The 27,125-nt window shown below is 38.7% G+C and overlaps 1 long non-coding RNA gene across 1 annotated transcript in view; it reads left to right on the top strand.

The window, feature by feature from the left end:
- The first annotated feature begins 528 nt into the window (after positions 1 to 528).
- Positions 529 to 27,125, top strand: part of LOC123331517 — a 97,531-nt gene continuing 70,934 nt past the window's right edge. The window contains exon 1 of the long non-coding RNA XR_006548183.1: positions 529 to 614. This is a non-coding gene — a long non-coding RNA (uncharacterized LOC123331517). The remainder of the gene's footprint in view (positions 615 to 27,125) is intronic.

Raw genomic sequence — 27,125 nt, 5'->3', positions numbered from 1 at the left:
TCAATCAACATAATAACATTTTATTCTTTTTCATCAACACTCTTTTAAGGATTCTATCTCAAGTCCCTATTAGGCTTTGTCACAAGCACTCTAACCTTAATTCAAGGCAGCAAGCACTGACCTAGTTTTGCAAAATGGCACACTAAGGTCTGTCTTATCTGCAAGCTAGCAAATAATGGGCAAAAAGAAGGTCCTTTTCCAAGCTCAGCTTTTCAACATTTTAATTTGAGTTCAGCCTCTTCTTGGTCTTTGGTGGCAGGTGGAATGCCCAAAATAGAGGCTAACCAACTGTGCAGCTTTTGGTCACAATGCACTGCGCATCATCCTCAGATAAGCACATTAAACCAGCCAGTGTTCTCAGGGTATCCCCAAATCATGCAGTGCTCCACAAGTATCTAACAAGTGGTGTACCCCTCCCAACATAGAGATTGATTGCCAGCTCGGCATTTCCTAGAGCATGCCTCTTTCCTAAAGCCCATTTCTTTGGTCTCCTGGTTGTCTCCTCAATTGTTGTTTTTCAACATTATCAGGAACTTCCTGGCTGAAATCTGAAACCAGCCTCCATCCTCGAAGGCCAAGCACAAACCAAGAAAGAGGCAGACGATTCTAGACTGGTAGGTAGCAGGTTTAATAAGCACCGCGACTTTGAGGTCTATCCATGTTGTAACATGTTTGAGTAATATTCTATTGTATAAAGGTCCACATTAAGTGTATTCATTCATTAGTCAATGGACATTTGGGTTCTTTACACATTTTGGCTATACTGGGGACATTTGTGTACAGCTTTTTTGTGTGGACATATTTTCATTTTTATGAAAATGATACCTATGAGTGGAAATGCTGGGTTATATGACAAACTGTGTTCAAAATTTTCAGGAACTGCCAAACGGTATTCTAAATTGGTTGCACTGCTTTACATTCTCAGCAATATATGAGAATTCTACTTTTTCTGTTTCTTTGCCAGTATTGCTATTATGTTTTTTGATCCAAGAAATCTTAGTAGGTTTGAAGCATTATCCCATTGTGGTATTAATTTGCAATTTCCTAACAACTAATGATATTGAGCACCTTTTTAGTGATTATTGATCATTTTTAGATTTTCTTTGGAAAAAAAAAATTATTCAAACACCTGACCCATTTTTGAATTAGGTTATTTCTTTTTTATAATTAAATCATAAAGTTACTTTATGTGTTCTGGACACAAGTTCACTATCAGATATGTTCTTTATAAATATTTTTTCCCTATGGGTTGTTTTTTTACTTCCTTGGTGGCATCCTTGAAGTACAAAGGGCTTTTTTAAATTGATAAAGTCCATCTTGTCAATATTCTCTGTTATCACTTGTGCTTTTGGTGTCACATCTAAGAAATTGTTGCCTAGCGCAAGGTCACAAAGATTTACTCCTGTTTTTTTTGTTTGTTTGTTTGTTTTTTGATTTATTTATGACATTTATAGTTTTAGCTCTTACATTTAGGCCTGTGATCTACTTTGAATTAATTTTTCAGTATGATGAGAGATAGGGAGAAAGCTTATTTTTTTTTTTTAAGTTTGTGCTCACAACCTGCTAAAAATGTCAGTGACTTTATGATAAAATGTAAGTATGTTACTTTATTCAAGGGCAAGACTTAAAACAACTAAGTTCCCTAAGGAATGTGTCCTTAAATGTGTACAGTGACCCAGGAATGTGATACTACCCAGAATAAGATTACCCTAAATATTTGATAAAGTGGTTGCAAGACCCAGGAATCCAACATTTTAATGAGAACCCTGTGCAAATAATATGGTATCCCCAAAACCCAATTTAAGTGAATAAATTCTAGTGAATAGTGGGAATTTTAAGTTACTTTGGATATCATTTCTTGAAAAACTTGATAAGAGGGGCTTTAGACATCCTAGCCTTGAGGATTAAGTTTTACAAAAAAAAAAAAAAAAAACCACTTGAAATACACCAAGTGTACCCTCTGACCACTGAAGCCACTTGCCTTCAGTGGCTATACAGCAAGATTGTAAGCACTGTCATTTTTCCTACACAATAACAGTGTAGGAGCTATTCTGGCTCAGGATTATAGGGAAAATAATTTTAGAAAAAAATGTTCTCAGAGAACTGCAGAACATGCCAACACAATGTACATTATTTTCATGAAAAAATTCTTTTGGTCAATCCAATTCTGTCATTGAAATGCGATTTTACTATCCAAATATTATGTATTCTAGATGTTTCCTTGCCATTTCCCACTATTCCCCCGACCTCTTTTTCACTATATGGTCTTAATCAAAGACAACATGCTGAGAAGAGCTGTCTTGACAATTGCCATTAGTCTAAAATATGCATGCTATGGATCTCATGCAAAGCAAGTTTATTACTATTACTAACTGCATTTGAGGGATGGGTATGAAAAGGGAAGCAGTCTCCAGAAAGCCCCCTCCCCAAAACAAAGTGTTAACAGCATAAATATGAAATTGGGGAAGAAACTTTCATTTATTCCAAAATGTACGATGTAAGTAAAGACAGATACTGGCCTAAGGGCTGAGCAGGTGTGATCCTGCGGTGTACTTTGCCAGTTATAGGATTAGACAATTGTTAAACTCTTTCTTCACTGTGAACAGTTTATGTGGAAACTGAGTAGGATTTTGGTTCTGAAATTTATCCATTATTTTTAGCCAAAAAATGTAAATGTGAAGAGACAAAGCTGACAATTTTTGTCTGTCTCACAGCAGTTGTTTTAAAAATATATAATTATTTGAAACTTGAAAACAGCAGAGCACAGGAAATTGTCATCAAACTGTGAGTTATATTTTCTTGCAACTCACAAGGCCAAATAATATCAGATGTTGAAAACCCCAGAATAAAAGTAAAGGGGAAATCAGTGGATTTCTTTTTGGCTAAGTCTCAGGATGATAAATCTAAGACAGTGTTTCTCAAAATCACACTGTATGATTTTTAGGAAAATATCTGACAGTTCAGATGGTACTTGAAAGAGAAAATAAATGAAAAATATTCCTAGGAAACAGAAAAGGACAAATATAAAATAGACTCAAGGGCAACCTGAAATTATTGCCTTCTGATTTTCTTCAAAACAATACTGTTTGGTTTTTTTTTTGCTGATTATTATAAGAAATAAATGTCAATGAGACAATATGGCAGAAGTTGATTCTGCTAGGGTGGTAAAAATGTGAAGGATATTTTGTCTCTGAAATGTTGGCTGAGAATTTATAAATACGGTTTCTGGACAGATTAGAAACAAATAAGCTTCAGTGTAAGATGTTTCAAGGGATGTTTTATGCTTTCTGGATCCATGAACAATCAGCTATTTAATTGAAAGAAAAAAAAAAGTGCAAGTCACTCATTCATATCTGACTCTGTGATCCCATGGACTGTAACCTCCCAGGTTCCTCAGTCCATGGGATGCTCCAGGCCAGAATACTGGAGGGGGTAATGGTTCCCTTCTCCAGGGGATCTTCTGAACCCAGCAATCAAACCCAGGTCTCCCACATTGCAGGTGGATTCTTTACCATCTGAGCCACCAGGGAAGACCAAGAATACTGGTGTGGGTAGCCTATCCCTTTTCCACGTGATCTTCCCGACCCAGGAATTGAACCAGGGCCTCCTGCATTGCAGGAGGATTCTTTGCCAACTAAGCTACCCATGTACTATTTTGGGGGAGGAGAGGAAAAATCAGGTCTTTAATTCTACTTTTATATTTATTTTAAAAAAAGGAATGAGAAATCCCCTTGAGTGTTGTAATATGTACAAAATATTTCCAACAAAAGGGTTTTGGTGTCTGCTTATCAACTTGTGCTATACGTCAAGATATCCTATTTGAAATAATAAGAATGCATTGAGAAGACATTACCCTAAGCAAGCTGAGTGAGGGGAGTGGAAGAAGAAGGTAGCATAGAAGATATTAAATTATATTTCCTCAGTCATTGCCAGTTATATATTCAATTTCCACATCAATGTTTGCTATATCATCAGAACAATGTATTATATCAATAATTCTAGGATGGTTGGTACAGTCATTGTAATATCACTCTGATGTCATCTTAGACTCTGGCAAAGAGCCACATGTGCATGAAAGTTTAGCTATCCTGAGAAACAGTTCTTGTATTTTTTTACAGTTAATGATTAATATTAAGCCAAACTAAAGAAACAACTCATTTGAAGAAGTGGAGGTCATTTTCCAACTATTACTTCATAGTGTACACTGGCATTGTGCCAGGGAGACAGAAGGGAAAGTCCTGTAATAAAGTATGTTTTAATAAATTATTAATTTTTCATAGCCAGGCTAAAGATTTAGAAGGAGGATGGCATTTTCTAACTAGGGCACAGGCTTATTGAGGTTAAAACTCTTTTTCTTTTGCCCAACATTGCAATATGGATGAGCTTTAGCTCTAGCTTATCGTAACTGCACTGCACAATCAATACTTAAATCCTGAAAGATCAGCAATAATGGATGCAAACTGAACAGATCAATATTTAGCCTTTTGTGGACTATAACGTTTATCTTAGCCCCAATTACTCTATGGCATAGGGGTTGATTTTTTTAATGTCCTGGGTGCTTGGCATCTCACTAATATTATTTTAAAAGTTAAAGAATACACTGTGAGACACCTGTAAAGAGAAGTATTGATAAAAATTATTCTAAGTAGGTTAATTTTTTCAAATCATCTGATAATGATAAATTTCAATTGTGACATATATGTTGGATTTTTTTTTATTTATGAGGGAGTAGATAATTTAAAATTCATAAACAGATATTTCCTTGGAATGTTCCTCAGCAGTATTGCATGACCACTTGAGAGATGTTTGGCCAGCTTATCTTTTTATAATAAAAACTAATTATGAATCTGACAAAATATTATAGTAACATTAAAATATTTTTTAATTTATTCAGATATCACAGTATAATCAATTATGATAATTTGCCTCTGAAGTTTTATAAAGGGTTTCAAGGAAATCAAGATTCTGGGAAAAAATACACACTCTTTAGAAATGGCAATTTCAGTTTATGACTCCTAAGATAAGAAGTTAAGTGCTCATAAACCTGAGCTCTGTTCCCAAAAATGCTCAACCCTATGTAATGCTATGCTATGCTCAACCCTGTGTTGGAGAAGACTCTTGAAAGTCCTTTGGACAGCAAGGAGATCTAACCAGTCCATCCTAAAGGAAATCAGTCCTGAATATTCATTGCAAGAACTGATTTTGAAGCTGAAACTCCAATACTTTGGCCACCTGATGCAAAGAACTGACTTATTTGAAAAGACCCTGATGCTGGAAAAGATTGAAGGTGTGAGAAGAAGGGGATGACAGAAGATTAGATGGTTGGATGGCATCACTGACTCAATGGACATGAGTTTGAGTAAGTTCTGGGAATTGGTGATGGACAGGGAAGCCTGAGGTGCTGCAGTCCATGGGGTCATAAACAGTTGGACATGACTGAGCAACTGAACTGAACTGATGTAATGCTAACAACAAAAACTGTATCTTTAGCAACTAAATAAATTAGAATGTTTACTCTTTAGAAGTACACAGTAGTAGTCCTTTTTCTCTTTTTTTGTAGAACTCCTGTTTTTATAGTCTGTGGTATGTGTGTTGCCTCAGAATTATAAAGCGAAGAAATAAAACTTCTATTCAGAGTAGGAACACTGCAGTTGATTATTACTTAAAACTTGACAAAATACAAAAAGCAACTGCTTGAGGGATCTGAAAAGTAAATAACAACAAGAAAATTGGGAAAGATGTTAAATCTTGAAGAACAACTAATGTAGTCTTTTTTGTGTTTTGCATTTTTTTTATCTCCCCACTGTTTGACGCAGTAAACTGGATGATGGATACCATCAACAAAATCTCCTATAACCCATCTTTCTGAAAACATCTTCAAGAAAAAAACCACCTGTGAGCTCAATAAAATAGGGATAATTCATTTCTCCTTTTTGAAATTTTCCTAGCGCTGCTGCAAAGCCAGCCCCATTGCAGAACTACAATACTGCAGAGCCAAAGTAGCGCAGATACCTAGAGATGAGAAAAACACTTAGTGCTCTGGATTTAGGAACAAAGGAGTCCTTTTACATAAAGAGTGTAAGAGAATTTTCAATATTTTTTTCTATCTCTTCTCTCTTTGCCTTGCTCCAGGAATAGGCCCAGATATATGGCACTGCACAAGAACATGAGAGGCCAAGAGACTGAGAGAATCTTACCATTTTTGTCCAGAGCAACCAAAAACAATACCACCCAAAACAAACAAAATGTCAGTCCACAAAAGCTGCAGAGTGTCACAGATATCCCATAGAAGAGTCCTAAATTCATACCCCTTGGGTATGTGCAGAACATACCCAAGAAGCACAGCCAAAGGTTTGAAAAGTGAACTATCATACAAACCACACTATTTGGAGTAAGACCCTACAGTTGGGTCCCAGTTCATCCTCTGAGTTGCTCATATAAAAGGTATACTTAACATAGTAAACACTTTGAAAACTTAACTTACGTTAGAATCATGACCTGTAGAGGACAGTCTCACTTGCATTCTGTACATGAGTTGATTGCCTATTAAAATAAAAATCAGTTGTCCCCTCAACTTTAAGAAGACCCAATTCCTGTTTTTCTTATGGAAAGGCATTTTATTCTATTAATAAATATGGCAGTTTGTACATGTCAATCCCAAACTGTCAACCCATCCCTCCCCCTTCCTTCTCCCTAGTAACCATGAATTTGTTCTCTCAATCTGTGAGTTTGTTTCTGTTTTGTAAATAGGTTCATTTGTATCATTTTATAGATTCCACAAATAAGTGATTTCATATGGTATTTGTCTTTGTTTGACTTATTTCACTTAATATGATCTCCAGGTTCGTCCATGTTGCTGAAAATCGCAGTATTTTTTAATGGCTGAATAATATTTCATTTTATATATGTATCACATCTTTATCCACCCATCTGTCAATGGATATTTAGGTGGCTTCCATGTCTTGGCTATTGTAAATAGTACTGCAGTGAACACTGCAGTGACTGTATCCCTTCAAGCCATGTTTTTCTTCAGATAATGTTCCCAAGGATGAGTGGAACTGCTGGACAATATGGTAGCTCTATCTTTAGTTCTTTAAGGAATCTCCATACTGTTCTTCACAGTAGCTGTACCAATTTACTTTCCTGTCAGCAGTGTAGAAGAGTTTCCTTTATTCCACCATGTCCAGCATTTATTGCTTGCAGATTTTTTGATGATGGCCATTCTGACTTATGTGAGGTCATATCTCATTGTAATTTTGATTTGCATTTCTGTAATAATGATGTCATGTATCTTTTGATGTGCCTCTTGGCCATCTGTATGAAGAAGACCCAATTTCTTACAGTATAGCTTCTGAATGTCCAGGAAACAATCCAGCTTACCCAAAATATCGAAACCCAGGACAATATGACCAAGAATCAGGAAAGTTGGACCAGTTATTAAAGAAAAAGACAATCAATCCTGAGATGATACGGATGTTGAAAGTACTGCATTACGACTTCAAAGAAGTTGTTATAATCATGTTTATGATGTTGCTGCTGCTGCTAAGTCACTTCAGTCGTGTCCGACTCTGTGCGACCCCATAGACAGCAGCCCACCAGGCTCCCCCGTCCCTGGGATTCTCCAGGCAAGAACACTGGAATGGGTTGCCATTTCCTTCTCCAATGCATGAAAGTGAAAAGTGAAAGTGAAGGCACTCAGTCATGTCCGACTCTTAGTGACCCCATGGACTGCAGCCTACCAGGCTCCTCTGTCCATGAGATTTTCCAGGCAAGAGTACTGGAGTGGGGTGTCATTGCCTTCTCTGAATCATGCTTATGAGGTAAATACAAACATTATTGAAATTGAATGGAAGATTAGACACTCTAAGCAGAGAAATAGAAAGCATAAAACAGAAGCAAATGAAGAATTTAGAAATAAATATCTGAAATTTAAAAATTATTAGATGAGCTCAATATTAGACTGGGGAGAAGAGGGAGTAAAGAAAGAGACAGTAAAAATGAAGACAGAACCATAGAAATTATCCAGTGGAAACAAAAATTAAAAAAAAAAACTGAACAAAGCCTTTGACACTTGTGAAATAATACTTATATATTTAATATTTTTGTTTTTGGAATTCCTGAAAGAGGAAAATGAATTACATAAAACATACTTGAAGAAACAGTAGTTGAAAGTATCCCAAATTTGGTGAAAGGCATACATTTAGTTTCAGAAAAGTCAATAAACTCCAAATCCATGGCAATCTTAAAAGTATCATTATTTGTAGAGAAAGCCAGAATAAAAGAAATACTAAACTGACTTAAAAAGGAGAAATAGAGAAGTCCAGAATTATATTTGAAGATATCCACACTCCTCTGTAATTGATAGAGCAGATATAAAATTATCAAGGATACAAAAAAATCTTAATACCATCCACTAACTAGAACAGAGGTTAACAAACTGTGGCTTACCAAGAAAATCTGGCCTACCACCTTTTTTTTGGCCTGGTCCCTGAGTAAAGAATTTTTTTTTTTTTTAATATCTACAAAATGTCTTCAATATTATCCCTTAGTCTGGAAATTGTAAAATATTTACTACTTTTCACTGTAATAAAAAGCATGCCAATCTCTGAACTAGAAATCAATTGATATTTATAGAACACTCAGCAACTGCAGAACAGATACTATTTCACATGTTCATGGAATATATCCTAAGATAGATCATATTTTGGACCATAAACCAAACCTTAAAAAAATCTAAAAGTATTTGTAGATTGTATAGGAAATTATACAAAGTATGTTTTCTGATAATGTCAGGCCTAACATAGAAATTGTCAACAGGAAAATAGTTGGATAGTCCCCAAATAGGTTGAAATTAAACACTTTACTTCAGTATAAATAATGGTGATAAATGTGAGTCACAAAGAAAAATAAAACATATTTTTTACTAGAATTACTACACATTAAAATGTGTGGAATGCAGCTAAAGTAGTTCTAAAAGGGAAATTTATAGCAATAAATATTTGTATTAAAATAATAAAGATCTTAATAATCAGAGCTTCTGCCTTGATAAACTAGAAAAAGAGTAACAAATAAAAACCAAGCAAAAGAAAATAAAAAAGAACAAAAATAGTTACATAAAAACAAAATTGAATCAGTGGAGACAATAGATGGTTCTGAGATAGTATCAAGAAATGTATAACTACTTCCTAGTCTGACCAAAATAAGACTGAAATTAACAATAGTATCAATAAAAGAGGGCATTACTACAGAAGGTAAACATATAAAAGGTGAAAGCCTCCTGAGAAATCTGTATGCAGGTCAAGAAGCAACAGTTAGAACTGTACATGGAACAATGGTCTGGTTCCAAATAAGGAAAGTAAGACGTCAAGGCTGTATATTGTCACCCTGCTTATTTAACTTATATGCAGAGTACATCATGTGAAATACCAGGCTGGATGAAGCACAAGCTGGAATCAAGATTGCCAGGAGAAATATCAATAACCTCAGATATGTAGATGACACCACCCTTATGGCAGAAAGTGAAGAGGAACTAAAGAGCCTCTTGATGAAAGTGAAACAGTAGGGTTAAAAAGTTGGTTTAAAATTCAACATTCAGAAAACTAAGATATGACATCTGGTCCCATCATTTCATGTTAAATAAATGGGGAAACAAGGAAAACAGTGAGAGACTTTATTTTTTTGGGCTCCAAAATCACTGCAGATGGTGGCTGCAGCCATGAAATTAAAAGATGCTTGTTCCTTGGAAGAAAGCTATGACCAACCAAGACAGCATATTAAAAAGCAGAGATATTACTTTGCCAAAAAGGTCCATTTGGTCAAGGTATGGTTTTTCCAGTAGTCATGTATGGATGTGAGAGTTGGAGTATAAAGAAAACTGAGTGCTGAAGAATTGATGCTTTTGAACTGTGGTGTTGGAAAAGACTCTTGAGAGCCCCTTGGGCTGCAAGGAGCTCCAACCAGTCAATCGTAAAGGAAATCAGTCCTTAATATTCATTGAAAGGACTGATGCTGAAGCTGAAACTCCAACACTTTGGCAACTTGATGGGAAGCACTGACTCATTGGAAAAGACCCTGATACTGGGAAAGGTTGAAGGCAGGAGGAGAAGGGCATGACAAAGGATGAGATGGTTGCATGGCATCTCCGACCCAATGGACATGAGTTTGAGCAAGCTCTGGGAGTTGGTGATGGACAGGGAAGCCTGGTGTGCTGCACTCCATTGAATTGCAGAGTTGGACACGATTGTGTGACTGAACAGAACTGACTGATGAATGACTTTTGAAAATTAAAAATCTAAATATTTGCCAAAAAATCCATGTCTGTAGATCAGAAGACTTAATGTTTAAAGTGGCAGTATTATGCAAATTGGTCTACAGATTTAATGCAGTATTTATTGAAATTCCAGATTTCTCTTTTCTAGAAACTGACAAGGTGATCCTAAAACTCTTATTGGAAAGCATGGAACCCAGAAAGCAAAAATTCTGAACAAGAATAGAGTTGGAGGACTCACACTTCCCAAATTAAAATTTTGTGTGAAGACACAGTAGTGAAAACAATGTGGTGATGTGATGGCATAAGGGTAGATAGATTATATAGATCAATAGATCAGAACTGAGAGCCAGAAATAAGCCTTCACTTTTATCATAAATTGATTTTGACACGTATGCCAAGACAATTTAATTGGGAGAGAACAATCTTCAGAAATTAAGTTGGGTATCCACAAACAAAAGGATGAAGCTTAACTATACACAAAAATTAATTCTAAATGGAACATAGATTTAAATATAAGACCTAAAGCCACGATGTCTTGAAAGAAAATGTAAGAAATTTTGTGTCCTCGTGTAAATCAAAATTTTCACCTAAAGACACCAAAAGCACAAAGGACAAAAGAAAAATACAGAAAAATTAAACTTCATTATAATTATTATTATTATTATTTTGTTCCAGAAGATACCATTAAGAAAGGAGAAAGACAATGAAAGAAAATACCTGGGTATTTTACATATATGTATCTGATGAAATTTGTAGCTGAAATAAACAGCTCTGATAAATAAATAATAAGACAAAAGAAAAATATCCCCCTTTTAAAAAGGACAAAGATTTAAATATATATTTATCCAGAGAATATATACAAAAAGTACATGAAAGATGCCTTACATCATTAACCATAGGGAAATGCAAATCAAACTACAATAAAATCACTATACACCCAGTAGGATTGTTATAGTAAAACACTCAGAAACAAACCAGTTTTTCATAAGGATATGGAGAAGCTAGAACCATCATACAATGCTGACTTGACTATAAAATGAGGCAACTCCTTTGGAAAACATTTTGACAGTCCTTAAAATATTAAAGTTAAAGTTACAATTGGGTGATAAAAATGTCCTAAAACTTATTGATGAATTGTTGCACAACTCTAGAAATACACTGAACATCAGTGAATTGTACATCTTAATCCGTGATTTGTATCTAAGTGCATTATATATTAATAATGTTCTTGTATAAAGAAATATGGGCTTCCCTCATAGCTCAGTTGGTAAAGAATCTGCCTGCAATGCAGGAGACCTGGGTTCGATTCCTGGGTCGAGAAGATCCCCTGGAGAAGGAAATGGCAATCCACTCCAGTATTCTTGCTTGAAAAATCCCATGGACAGAGGAACCTTGAAGGCTACAGTCCACAGGGTTGCAAGAGTTGGACATGACTTAGCAACTAAACCACCATAAAGAAATATACACAGTTTGCATAGAAGTTACATTTTTAATCACTAAGCCATGAAAACAACCCAAATATCCTGGAACTAGGGAAGATATCCTTTCTCCTGGGTCCTGGTGCACACAGGGTTCTGTTTGTGCCCTGCAAGAGTCTGTTTCCCCAGTGCTGTGTAAGGTCTGGCCGCTCTATTGTGGGTTAATGAGGAACTCCTCGAAGAGGGCTTATGCTATACTTGGTCTACTGTGCCCAGAGCCCATGCCCCTGCAACAGTCCACTGCTGACCCATACCTCCTCAGGAGACACCCAAACACAGTTATGTCTCAGGCTTTGTGGGGTCTCTGGGTCCTCAAACAACTTATGTTTGAGCCCTCTAAGCATCTCTGGTGGGTATTGGGTTTGATTCTAAAGGTGAATTTGCCCCTCCTACCATCTTGCTGGGGGCTTCTCCTTTGCCCTTGAGTGTGGGGGATCTCCTCAAAGTCACTCCAGCACCACGCAGCCGCCACTCCAGTGACCCCACAAGAGACTGACCCAGACTTGCCCATGAGTGTCAAGGAGTCTCTGGCAGAGGCAAGGGTAAGCAGTGGCCTACTGCAAGGTTGGGGGCACTCAGTGTAGCAGTGCATGTATGGGACATTTTGAAGGAGATCATCATTATTTTCATTACCTTCACAAGAGTTTGGCCTCAGGTCAAATAACAGGGAGGGAACACAGCCCCACCCTTCAGCAGGAAATTGAATTAAAGATTTACTGAGCATAGCCCATCAGAACAAGATCCATTTTCCCCCTGTCAATCTCTCCCCTCAGGAAGCTTCCATAAGCCTCTTTCCTTCTCCATCAGAGGGCAGATAGACTGAAAACCACAATCACAGAAAACTAACCAATTTGATCACATGAACCACAGCCTTGTCTAACTCAATTAAACTATGAGCCATGCTGGGTAGGGCAACCCAAGACATGTAGGGTCATGGTAGAGAGTTCTGACAAAACATGGTCTACTGGAGAAGAGAATGGGAAACCACTTCAGTATTCTTTCCTTGAGAACCCCATGAACAGTATGAAAAGGCAAAAAGATAGGACACTGAAAGATGAACTCCCCAGGTCGGTAAGTGCCCAATATGTTACTGGAGATCAGTAGAGAAGTAATTCCAGAAAGAAAGAAGAGACAGAGCCAAAGCAAAAACAACACCTGGCTGTGTATGTGATGGGTGATGGAAGTAAAGTCTGATGCTGTAAAGAAAAATATTGCATAACCTGGAATGTTAGGTCCATGAATCAAGGCAAATTGGAAGCAGTCAAACAGGAGGTGGCAAGAGTGGACATCGACATTTTAGGAATCAGTGAACTAAAATGGACTGGAATGACTGAATTTGATACATATTACCATTGTGTCTACTACTGTGAGCAAGAATCCTTTAGAAGAAATGGAGTACCCATCATAGTCAACAAATACTGAAATGCAGTATTTGGATGCAATTTCAAAAACAGAATGAACTCTGTTCATTTCCAAGGCAAACCATTCAATATCACAGTAATCCAAGTCTATGCCCCAACCAGTAATACTGAAGAAGGTGAAGTTCAATGGTTATATGAAGACCTACAAGACCTTTTAGAATAACACCCAAAAAAAGATGTCCTTTTCATTATAGGGGACTGGAATGCCAAAGTAGGAAGTCAAGAAATACTTGGAGTAACAGGCAAATTTGGCCTTGGGGTATAGAATGAAGCAGGGCAAAGGCTAATAGAGTTTTGCTAAGAGAACATACTGGTCATAGCAAATACCCTCTTCCAACAACACAAGAGAAGACTCTACACATGGACATCACCAGATGGTCAACACCGAAATCAGATTGATTATATTCTTTGCAGCCAAAGATGGAGAAGTTCTTTACAGTCAGCAAAAACAAGACCAGGAGCTGACTGTGGCTCAAACCATGACCTCCTTATTGCCAAATTCAGGCTTAAATTGAAGAAAGTAGGGAAAACCACTAGACCATTCATGTATGACCTAAATCAAATCTTTACAATTATACAGTGGAAGAGACAAATAGATTCAAGGGATTAGATGTGATAGAGTGCCCGATGAACTATGGATGGAGGTTCCTGACATTCTACAAGAGGCAGATATCATTTTGATATTTGGCAAATCTAATACAGTTATGTAAAGTTTAAAAATAAAATAAAATTGAAAAAATAAAATAAAATAAAATAAAAAAAAAAAAAAAAAAAAGAGGCAGATATCAAGACCATACCCAAAAAAAAGAAATGCAAAAAGGCAAAATGGTTGTCTGAGCAGGCCTTACAAATAGCTATGAAAAGAAAAGAAGTGAAAGGCAAAGGAGAAAAGGAAAGATATACTCATTTGAATATATAGTTCCAAGGAATAGCAATAAGAGAAAAGAAAACCTTACTTAGTGATCAGTGCAAAGAAATAGAGGAAAACAATAAAATTGGAAAGACTAGAGATCTCCTCAAGAAAACTAGAGATACCAAGGGAATATTTCATGCAAAGATGGGCTCAATAAAGGACAGAAGTGGTGTATGGACCTAACAGAAGCAGAAGATATTAAGAAGAGATGGCAAGAATACACAGAAGAACTGTACAAAAAAGATCTTCATGACCCAGATAATCACAGTGGTGTTATCACTCACCTAAAGCCAGACATCCTGGAATGTGAAGTCAAGTGTCCTTAGGAAGCATAACTATGAACAAAGCTAGTGGAGGTGATGGAATTCAAGTTGAGCTATTTCAAATCCTAAAAGATGATGCTGTGAAAGTGCTACTTTCAATATGTCAGCAAATTTGGACAACTCAGCAGTGGCCACAGGACTGGAAAAGTTCAGGTTTCACTACAATCCAAAGAAAGGCAATGCCAAAGAATGCTTATACTACCACACAAATGTATGCATCTCACATGCTAGCAAAGTAATGCTCAAAATTCTCCAAGCCAGGCTTCAACAATATGTGAACCGTTAACTTGCAGATGTTCAAGCTGGATTTAGCAAAGGCAGAGGAACCAAAGATTAAATTGCCCACATCTGCTGGATCATTGAAAAAGCAAGAGAGTTCCAGAAAAACATCTATTTCTGTTTTATTGACTATGCCAAGCCTTTGACTGTGTGGATTACAACAAACTCTGGAAAATTCTTAAAGAGATGGGAACACCAGACTACCTGACTTGCCTCCTGAGAAATCTGTATGCAGGTCAAGAAGGAACAGTTAGAACTGGACATGGAACAACAGACTGGTTCCAAATCAGGAAAGGAGTAAGTCAAGGCTGCATATTGTCACCCTGCTTATTTAACTTACATGCAGAGTACATCATGAGAAATGCTGGACTGAATGAAGCACCAGCTGGAATCAAGAAATGCTGGGAGAAATATCAATAACCTTATAAATGCAGATGACACCACCCTTATGGCAGAAAGCGAAGAACCGAAGAGCCTCTTGATGAAAGTGAAAGAGGAGAGTGAAAAAGTTGGTTTAAAACTCAGCATTCAGAAAACTAAGAGCATGATATCTAGTCCCATCGCCTCATGGCAAATTGATGGGGAGATAGTGGAAACAGTGACAGATTTATTTTTTGGGGCCTCCAAATTCACTGCAGATGGTGACTGCAGCCATGAAATTAAAAGACATTTGCTCCTTAGGTGAAAAGTTATGACCAACCTAGACCGCATATTAAAAAGCAGAGACATTACTTTGCCAACAAAGGTCCGTCTAGTTAAGGCTATGGTTTTTCTAGTAGTCATGCATGGATGTGAGAGTTGGACTATAAAGAAAGCTGAGCACCAAAGAATTGATGCTTTTGAACTGTGGTACTGGAGAAGATTCTTGAGATTCTCTTGAATGGCAAGGAGATCAGACCAGTCCATCTTAAAGGAGATCAGTCCTGAATATTCATTGGAAGGACTGGTGTTGAAGCTGAAACTCCAATACTTTGGCCACCTGATGCAGAGAACCAACTCATTTAAAAGATCCTGATGCTGGCAAAGATTGAAGGTGGGAGGAGAAGGGGACAACAGAGGATTAGATGGCTGGATGGCATCATGATCAATGGACATGAGTTTGTTAAACTTCAGGAGTTGGTGATGGACAGGGATGCCTGGCGTGCTGCAGTTCATTGAATCACAAAGAGCTGGACACAGCTGAGCTACTGAATTGAACTGAGGGAATATATAAATATGGAAAATTGACAAAAATAGAAAGGAAGTAACTATTGATACATGCAACCATATGGATGAATCTCAAAATATGATACAAGATACAAGTCAATCTCAAAAGTCATCATACTGTACAAATTGATTCATTTGACTCTCTTGAAAAGATAAAGCTACATCAATAGAGAATAAATTAGTGGCTACAAGGGTTATAAATCGAGGGAAGTTTTGACTGCAAAAGTGTAGCATGAGGGATTTTGGGAAAGGTTATGGAATTCCTCTGGAGAAGGCAATGGCACCCCACTCCAGTACTCTTGCCTGGAAAATCCCATGAACGGAGGAGCCTGGTTGGCTGCAGTCCATGGGGTCGTGAAGAGTCAGACACAGCTGAACGCCTTCAATTTCACTTTTCACTTTCATGGATTGGAGAAGGAAATGGCAACCCATTCCAGTGTTCTTGCCTGGAGAATCTCAGGGACAGGGGACCCTGGGGGGGCTGCCGTCAATGGGGTCACACAGAGTTGGACATGACTGAAGTGACTTAGCAGCAGCAGCAACAACATTCAGATGTTACCACAATAGATACCAGACTCCTAAGCCTTACGCATATTGTCTTTCTATAAAGTGTCTTTTCTCATTTGTTTAGGGGGAAAAAATGCCCATGGAGCAAGTGGTAGAGTAATTAAAGGCTCCATGGAGAGGAACTCCAAAATCAATAACAAAATCTGTAACTTTGATAAGTCATCTGAAGAGATTTTCAAAGAAATCAAGTGACCTGACTCTGCCTAAGTGCTTCTCTGTCCAACAAATTGATATAAATATTCAATGAAAAAACAAACATCTATTGATGTGATGCTAAGGTCATTAAATATACCCTCTTTTTTAAAATTAAATGTTTATACTGGAGTATAGTTGATTTACAGTTGTTTGTTTAAGGTTTATAGCAAAGTGATTCAGTTATATATATATATCTCCATTCTTTTTCAGATTATTTTCCCACATAAATTATTATAGAATATTGAGTAGAATTCCCTGTGCTATATAGTAGGTCCTTATTGGTTATCTATAAATTTGTGTGTGTATATGTTAATTCCAAACTCCTAATTTATCCCCTCCCCTCACCAATATTTACCGTTTGGTAATCATAAGTTTCTTTTTCAAAGATTGTGAGCTTTTTTCTGTTTTGTAAATACATTCATTCATGTCATATTTTAGATTCTACATATAATGATATATGGTATTTTCTTTCTGTGTCTCATTTACTTCACTTAGCATGATAATCTCTTGGTTCATCCATATCGCTGCAAATGACGTTCTTTCTTTCTTTCTTTCTTCTTCTTTTTTTTTTTTTTAACAGCAGAGAATGTTTCATTGTATATATGTACCAAATCTTTCTCCATTCCTGTATCGATGAACACTGAGGTTGTGGCTGTGTGTTGGCTATTGAACATTGAGCTGCATATATCTTTTTGAATTATGGTTTGTATCCAGATATATGCCCAGGGTGATATTGCTGGATCATATGGTAGTTCAATTTTTAGTTTAAAGAGGAACCTCAATACTGTTCCTTGTAGTGGTTGTACTAATTTACATTCCCACCAATAGTGTATGAGGTTCCCTTTTCTCCAGACTCTCAAACATTTGTGAATTTTTGATCATGGATATTCTGACTGTGTGTGAGCTGATAGCTCATAGTAGTTTTGATTTACATTTCTCTAATGATTAGCTGGAGAAGACACTTGTGAGTCCCTTGGACTGCAAGGAGATCCAACCAGTCCATCCTAAAGGAGACCAGTCCTCGGTGTTCATTGGAAGGACTGATGCTGAGGCTGAAACTCCAATAATTTGGCCACCTCATGCGAAGAGTTGACTCATTGGAAAAGACCCTGATGCTGGGAGAGACTGGGGGCAGGAGGAAAAGGGGAGGACAAAGGATGAGATGGCTGGATGGCATCACTGACTCAATGCATATGAGTTTGGGTGAACTCTGGGAGTTGGTGATGGACAGGGACCCCCTTCATGGGGTCACAAAGAGTCGGACACTACTGAGTGACTGAACTGAACTGAATGATTAGCAATGTTAAATATCTTTTCATGTGTGTCTTGGCCATCTGTATGTTTTATTTAGGGAAATGTATATTTAGATTTTTTCCCATTTTTTTTTATTTGGTTTTTTTTGAGTATTGAACTGCATGAGGTGTTTGTATATCTTGGAGAGTAATCCCCTGTCAGTCACTTCAATTGCAACCATTTTGGTGTTTGTTTGATTTGCCTATGGTTTCTGTTGTCATGCAAAAGATTTTAAGTTTAATTAGGTCCCACTTGTTTATCTTGTTTTTATTTTCACTACTTGAGAAGGTGGACACAAACATATCAATATAATTGCTGCTATTTATGTCAGACTGTTCTCCCTGTATTTTATTGTATCCAGTCTTACATTTAGATCTCTAATCCAATTTGAGTTTGTTTTTGTGTGTAGTGTTAAAAATGTTCTAATTTCATTCTTTTACACGTAGCTGTCCAGTTTTCACAGCACCACTTATTGAAGAGACTGTCCTTCCTTGATTGTATATTCTTGTCTCCTTTTTTCATATTGTTGTTAAGTTCCTAAGTCACGTCTGACTCTGTGACTATTTGGACTACAGCACAACAGAATCTTCTGTCCTCCACTATCTTCCTGAGTTTCCTAAAATTCATTTCCATTGCGTTGGTGAGGTTGTCTAACCATCTCATTCTCTGCTGACCTCTTATCCATTTGCTTTTAATTTTTCCCAGGATCAGAGTCTTTTCCATTGAGTTGGCTCTTCACATCAGGTGACCAAAGTCATTTGGTCATTGGAGCTTCAGCTTCAGCATCAGTCTTCCAATGAATATACAGGGTTGATTTCCTTTAGGATCCACTAATATGATCTCTTTGCAGTCCAAGGGACTTTCAAGAATCTTCTTCAGCAACACAACTTGAAAGCATCAGTTCTTCAGTTCTCAGCCTTATTTATGTTCCAACTCTCACATACTTACATGAATACTAGAAAACCTATAGCTTGGACCATATGAATCTTTGTTGACAAAGTGATGTCTCTGCTTTTAAATAGGCTGTCTCAATTCAGTTCAGTCACTCAGTCGTATCTGACTCTTTGCAACCCCATGAATCTCAGCACGCCGTGCCTCCCTGTCCATCACCAACACCCGGAGTTCACTCAGACTCACGCTCATTGAGTCAGTGATGCCATCCAGACATCTCATCCTCTGTCGTCCCCTTCTCCTCCTGCCCCCAATCCCTCCCAGCATCAGAGTATTTTCCAATGAGTCAACTCTTTGCATGAGGTGGACAAAGTACTGGAGTTTCAGCTTTAGCATCATTCCTTCCAAAGAAATCCCAGGGCTGATCTCCTTCAGAATGCACTGGTTGGATCTCCTTGCAGTCCAAGGGAATCTAAGAGTCTTCTTCAACACCACAATTCAAAAGCATCAATTTTTTGGAGCTCAGCTTTCTTCACAGTCCAACTCTCACATCCATACATGACCACAGGAAAAACCATAGCCTTGACTAGACGAAACTTTGTTGACAAAGTAATGTCTCTGCTTTTAAATATGCTATCTAGGTTGGTCATAACTTTTCTTCCAAGAAGCGTCTTTTAATTTCATGGCTGCAGTCACCATCTGCACTGATTTTGGAGCCCCCCAAAATAAAGTCTGACACTGTGTCCGCTGTTTCCCCATCTATTTCCCATGAAGTGATGGGACCGGATGCCATGATCTTCGTTTTCTGAATGTTGAGCTTTAAGCCAACTTTTTCATTCTCCACTTTCACTTTCATCAAGAGGCTTTTGAGTTCCTCTTCACTTTCTGCCATAAGGGTGGTGTCATCTGCATACCTGAGGTTATTGATATTTCTCCCGGCAATCTTGATTCCAGCTTGTGTTTCATCCAGCCCAGTGTTTCTCATGATGTACTCTGCATATAGGTTAAATAAGCAGGGTGACAATATACACCCTTGATGTACTCCTATTTGGAACCAGTCTGTTGTTTCATGTCCCGTTCTAACTGTTGCTTCCTGACCTGCAAATAGGTTTCTCAAGAGGCAGGTCAGGTGGTCTGGTATTCCCATCTCTTATAGAATTTTCCAGTTTATTGTGATCCACAAGTCAAAGGCTTTGGCATAGTCAATAAAGCAGAAATAGATGTTTTTCTAGAACTCTCTTGTTTTTTCGACGATCCAGCGGATGTTGGCAATTTGATCTTTGGTTCCTCTGCCTTTTCTAAAACCAGCTTGAACATCTGGAATTTCACAGTTCACGTATTGCTGAAGCCTGTCTTGGAGAATTTTGAGCATTACATTACCAGCATGTGAGATGAGTGCAATTGTGCAGTAGTTTGAGTATTCTTTGGCATTGCCTTTTTTGGGATTGGAATGAAAACTGATCTTTTCCAGTCCTGTGGTCACTGCTGCATTTTCCAAATTTGCTGGCATATTGAGTGCAGCACTTTCACAGCATCATCTTTCAGGATTTGAAATAGCTCAACTGGAATTCCATCACCTCCACTAGCTTTGTTCATAGTGATGCTTTCTAAGGCCCACTTGACTTCATATTCCAGGATGTCTGGCTCTAGGTGAGTGATCACACCATGGTGATTATCTGGATCATGAAGATCTTTTTTGTACAGTTCTTCTGTGTATTCTTGCCACCTCTTCTTAATATCTTCTGCTTCTGTTAGGTCCATACCATTTCTGTCCTTTATCGAGCCCACCTTTGCATGAAATGTTGCCTTGGTATCTCTAATTTTCTTGAAGAGATCCCTAGTCTTTCCCATTCTGTTGTTTTCCTCTATTTCATTGCATTGATCACTGAGGAAGGCTTTCTTATCTCTCCTTGCTATTCTTTGGAACTCTGCATTCACATGCTTATATCTTTCCTTTTCTCCTTTGCTTTTTGCTTCTCTTCTTTTCACAGCTATTTGTAAGGCCTCTTCAGACAGCCATTTTACTTTTTTCCATTTCTTTTCCATACGGATGGTCTTGATCCCTGTCTCCTGTACAATGTCACGAACCTCTGTCCATAGTTCATCAGGCACTCTATCAGATCTAGTCCCTTAAATCTATTTCTCACTTCCACTGTATAATCATAAGAGATTTGATTTAGGTCATACCTGAATGGTCTAGTGGTTTTCCCTACTTTCTTCAATTTAAGTCTGAATTTGGCAATAAGGAGTTCATGATCTGAGCCACAGTCAGCTCCTGGTCTTGTTTTTGCTGACTGTATAGAGCTTCTCCATCTTTGGCTGCAAAGAATATAATCAGTCTGATTTCGGTGTTGACCATCTGGTGATGTCCATGTGTAGAGTCTTCTCTTGTGTTGTTGGAAGAGGGTGTTTGCTATGACCAGTGCAGTTTCTTGGCAAAACTCTATGAGTCTTTGCCCTGCTTCATTCTGTATTCCCAGGCCAAATTTGCCTGTTAATCCAGGTGTTTCTTGACTTCCTTTGCATTCCAGTCCCCTATAATGAAAAGGACATCTTTTTTGGGTTTTAGTTCTAAAAGGTCTTGTAGGTCTTCATAGAACTGTTCAACTTCAGCTTCTTTTCATTACTGGTTGGGGCATAGACTTGGAATATTGTGATATTGAATGGTTTGCCTTGGAAATGAACAGAGATCATTCTCTTGTTTTTGAGGTTGCATCCAAGTACTGCATTCAGATTATTTTGTTGACCATGATGGCTACTCCATTTCTTCTAAGGGATTCCTGCCTGCAGTAGTAGATATAATGGTCATCTGAGTTAAATTCACCCATCCCAGTCCATTTTAGTTAGCTGATTAAAGGATGAGATGGCTGGATGGCATCACTGACTCTATGGACGTGAGTCTGAGTGAACTCCGGGAGTTGGTGATGGACAGGGAGGCCTGGCATGCTGCGATTCATGGGGTCGCAAAGAGTCAGACACGACTGAGCGACTGAACTGAACTGAACTGAACTGATTCCTAGAATGTCGACGTTCACTCTTGCCATCTCCTGTTTGACCACTTCCAATTTGCCTTGATTCATGGACCTGACATTCCAGGTTCCTATGCAATATTGCTCTTTACAGCATCGGACCTTGTTTCTATCACCAGTCACATCCACAACTGGGTATTGTTTTTGCTTTGGCTCCATCCCTTCATTCTTTCTGGAGTTATTTCTCCACTGATCTCCAGTAGCATATTGGAGATATGACCTACTGACCTGGGGAGTTCCTCTTTCAGTGTCCTATCTTTTTGCCTTTTCATACTGTTCATGGGGTTCTCAAGGCAAGAATACTGAAGTGGTTTGCCATTCCCTTCTCCAGTGGACCACATTGTGTCAGACCTCTCCACCATGCCCATCCGTCTTGTGTGGCCCACAGGGCATGGCTTAGTTTCACTGAATTAGACAAGGCTGTGGTCCTAGTGTGATTAACTTGACTAGTTTTCCGTGATTACGGTTCAGTGTGTCTGCCATCTGATGCCCTCTTGCAATACCTACTGTCTTACTTGGGTTTCTCTTACCTTGGACGTGGGGTATCTCTTCACGGCTGCTCCAGCAAAGCACAGCCACTGCTCCTTACCTTGGAGGAGGGGTATCTCCTCACCGCCACCCCTCTGGACCTTGAACGTGGAATAGCTCCTCTAGGCCCTCTGGCACCTTTGCAGCCACCGCTCCTTGGACCTGGGGTAGCTCCTCCCGGCCACCGACCCTGGCCTCGGGCGTGGGGTTGCTCCTCCCGGCTGCAGACCCTGACCTCGGACGTGGGGTAGCTCCTCTTGGCTGCTCCTGCGCTGTCACAGCCTGGCACTCTCGGCCGCTGCCCCTTACCTCAGACGGGGTAGCTCCTCTAGGCCTCGGCCCCTGACCTCGGACGCAGGGTAGCTCCTCTCGGCCACGCTCTGTGCGCCTTCACAGCCGCCCGTGCTCTGGGTTTGTCATAGATCAAGTGTTGTTTGATTTCATGGTGGTGGTCACCCACCATCCACAGTGATTTTGGAGCCCAAGAAAATAAAATGTGTCACTTCCACTTTTCCTCCATCTATTTCCTATGACGTGACAGGACAAGATACTATGATCTTAGTTTTTTGAATGTTGAGTTTCAAGCAAGTTTTCTCACTCTGCTCTTTCACCTTCTTTAAGAGGTTCTTAAATTCTTTTTCACTTTTCGCTATTAGTGTGGTATCTGCATGTATGAGGTTGTTGATAGTTCTAGCAATCTTGATTCTATCTTGTTATTCATCCAGCCCAGCATTTTACATGATGTATTCTGTATGTAAGTTAAATAAGCAGTATACAGCCTTGTCATACTCCTTTGCCAAATTTGAACCAGTCAGTTATTCCATGTCCAAGTCTAACTGTTGCTTCTTGACCAGCATACAGGTTTGTTAGTAAACAGGTAAGCTGGTCTGGTACTCCCATCTCTTTAAGAATTACAGATGTGCTCATTTCAAACACTAGCAAAGAAATGCTCAAAATTCTCCAAACTAGGCTTCAACAGTATGTGAACTGAGAACTTCCAGATGTACAAGCTGGATTTAGAAAAGGAAGGGGAGCCAGAGATCAAATTGGCAACATCTGTTGGATCAAAGAAAATTCCAGAAAAGGAAATTTCTGCAAGGAAATTCCAGAAAAATATCTTCTACTGCTTCATGCTGCTGCTGCTGCTAAGTCACTTCAGTTGTGTCTGACTCAGTGTGACCCCATAGATGGCAGCCCACCAGGCTTCCCTGTCCCTGGGATTCTCCAGGCAAGAACACTGGAGTGGGTTGCCATTTCCTTCTCCAATGCATGAGAGTGAAAAGTGAAAGTGAAGTCGCTCAGTCATGTCCAACTCTAGCGATCCCATGGACTGCAGCCTACCAGGCTCCTCCGTCCATGGGATTTTCTAGGCAAAAGTACTGGAGTAGGGTGTCATTGCCTTCTCCGTCTACTGCTTCATTGACTATGCTAAAGCTTTTGACTGTGTGGATAACACAAACTGTGGAAAATTCTTTAAAAGATGGGAGTACCAGACCAGCTTACCTGCCTCCTGCGAAACCTGTATGCAGGTCAAGAAACAACAGTTAGAACCAGACATGGAACAATGGACTGGTTCCAAATTGGGAAAGAAGTGCATCAAGGCTGTATATTGTCTCCTTGCTTATTTAACTTATATTCAGGGTACATCAGACAAAATGCCAGACTGGATGAAGCACAAGCTGGAATCAAGATCGCTGGGAGGAATATTAATAACCTCAGATATGCAGATGACACCACCCTTATGGCAGAAAGTGAAGAAGAACAGAAGAGTCTCTTAATTAAAGTGAAAGAGAGTTAAAAATTTGGCTTAAAACTCAATATCCAGAAAACTAAGATCATGGCATCTGGTCCCATCTCTTCATGGCAAATAGATGGGGAAACAATGGAAACAGTGGCAGACTTTATTTTCTTTGGCTCCAAAATCACTGCAGATGGTGACTGGCCATGAAATTATGACACTTGCTCCTTGGAAGAAAAGCTATGACAAACCTAGACATCATATTAAAAAGCACAGACATTAGTTTGCCAACAAAGTTCCATCTAGTCAAAGCTATGAGTTTTCCAGTAATCATGTATGTATGGATGTGCAAGTTGGACCATAAAGAAGGCTGAGTGTTAAGGAATTGATGCTTTTGAACTATGGTGTTGGAGAAGACTTTTGAGAGTCCCTTGGACTGCAAGGAGATAAAACCAGTTAATCCTAATGGAAATAGGTCCTGAATATTCATTGGAGGGACTGATGCTGAAGCTGAAACCCCAATACTTTGGCCACCTGATGTGAAGAACTGATGCATTAGAAAAGACCCTGATGCTGGGAAAGATTGAAGGCAGGAGGAGAAGAGGGTGACAGAGGACTCGATGGTTGGATGGCATCACCGACTTGATGAACATTAATTTGAGCAAGCTCTGGGAGATCATGAAGTATAAGGGAGCCTGGCAAGTGCTGTAGTCCATGGGCTCACAAAGAATTGAACAGGACTGATTGAATGAACAACAACAACTACAACAGTTTGTTGTGATCACATAGCCAAAGGCTTTGGGAGAGTCAATGAAGCAAAATAGATGCTTTTCTGGAATTCCCTTGCTTTCTCTGTGATCCAATGAACGTTGGTAATTTGATCTCTGCCTCTTCTGCCTTTTCTAAACCCAGTTTCTATATCTGGAAGTTCTCAGTTCATGTACTTTTGAAATCTGGCTTGAAGAATTCTGAGCATTACTTTGCTAGTATGTGAAATGAATAGAGTTGTATGGTAGTTTTAACATTCTTTGGCATTGGAACAAAGAGTGACATTTTCCAGTCCTTTGGCCACTGTTGAGTTTTCCAGATATGCTGGTATATTGAGAGCAGCACTTTAAAAGCATCTTATTTTAGGATTTGAAATAGCTCAACTGAAATTCCATCACCTCCACTAGCTTTGTTCATAGTAATGCTTCCTATGGCCCACTTATCTTCCACACTCCAGGATATCTGGCTCCAGGTGAGTGGCCACCCCATTGTGATTATCCAGGCCATTATACTTTTTAATTTAATTCTTCTGTGTATTCTTGCCACCCCTTCTCAATCTCTTCTGTTTCTGTTAGGTCCTTGCCATTTCTGTCCTTTATTGTGCCCATCTTTGTATGAAATGTTTCCTTAGTATCTCCAATTTTCTTGAAGAGATCTCTAGTCCTTCCCATTCTTTCCCTCTATTTCTTTGCATTCTTCATTTAAGAAGGGCTTCTTATCTCTCCTTGCTGTTCTCTGGAACTCTGCATTCAGTTGGTATATCTTTCCTTTTCTCCTTTGCCTTTTGCTTCTCTTCTTTCCTCAGCTATATTTCTAAAGCTTCCTCAGACAACCACTTTGCATTCTTGCATTTCTTTTTCTTTGGGATGGTTTTAGTCAATGCCTCCTTTACAGTGTTATGAACCTTTGTCCATAGTTCTTCTGGCACTCTATCAGATCTAATCCCTTGAATCTATTAATCACCTCCATCATATAATTACAACAGCTTTGATTTAGGTCACACCTGCATGGCCTAATGGTTCTCCCTACTTTCTTCAGTCTGAATGTTGCAATAAGGAGCTGTTGATCTGAGCTACAGTCAGCTCCAGGTCTTGTTTTTGCAATCCTTGAGGTTTAAAGAGTCAGACATGACTGAGCGATTGAACAAGTCATCTCTTGGGTTAGTGGAAAAGGGTGTTTTCTATGACCAGTGTGTTTTCTTGTCCAAACTTTGGTAGCCTTTGCCCTGCTTCATTTTGTACTCTAAAGCTGAACTTGCCTGTTATTCCAGGTATCTCTTCCTAATTTTGCATTTTCCCTAAAACTGCATTCTAATTGCAAAAAAAAAAAAAAAAAAAAAAAAAAAAAAAGAGAGAGAGAGAGAAACAGAAGGAAAAGAAAAGTACATCTCTTATTGGTGTTAGTTCTAGAAGGTGTTGTAGATTTTCATAGAACCGGTCAACTTCAGCTTCTTTGGCATCAGTGGTTTGGGTATAGAATTGGATTGCTGTGATGTTGAATGATTTGCCTTGGAAACAGACCAAGATCATTCTGTAATTTATGAGGCTGCACCCAAAACTGCATTTTAGACTCTCTTGTTGACTATGAGGGCCACTCCATTTCTTCTATGGGATTCTTGCTCACAGTAGTTGATATAATGGTCATCTGAATTAAATTTGCCCATTCCCATCCATTTTAGTTCATTGATTCCTAAAATGTCAGTGTTCAGTCTTGCCATCTTCTGCTTGACCATGACCAATTTACCTTGTTTCATGTACCTTAACATTACAGGTTCCTGTGTAATATTTGTCTTTACAGTATCAGACTTAACCTTCACCACCAGACATATCCACAGTTGAGCATTATTTCCATTTGGCCAGCTGCTTCATTCCTTCTGGAGCTTCATTCTTCCTTACTAATTGCCTCTGCTCTTCCCCATTAGCATATTAGTCAACCTTCCAACCTGGGGGAGCTCATCTTATGGTGTCAGATTTTTTGCCTTTTCATACTGTTCATGACATTCTAGAGGCAAGAATACTGGAGTGGGTTTCCATTTCCTCCTGCAGTGGACCAGATGATGTCAGAACTCTTCACTATGACCCGGGCATATTGGATAACCCTGAATGGCATGGCTCAAAGCTTCAATGAGTTACAAAAGCCCCTTGGTCATGGTGTATGGTCCTTTTAATGTATTGTTGGATTCTGTTCGCCAACATTTTATGGAGAATTTTGCATTTGGCCACCTCA

This window comes from Bubalus bubalis, chromosome 2 (assembly GCF_019923935.1).
Source record: "Bubalus bubalis isolate 160015118507 breed Murrah chromosome 2, NDDB_SH_1, whole genome shotgun sequence".
Classification (NCBI taxonomy): domain Eukaryota; kingdom Metazoa; phylum Chordata; class Mammalia; order Artiodactyla; family Bovidae; genus Bubalus; species Bubalus bubalis.
The sequence above is the reverse complement of the archived record's forward strand: the minus strand, read 5'-3'. Positions and strand labels throughout refer to the sequence as shown.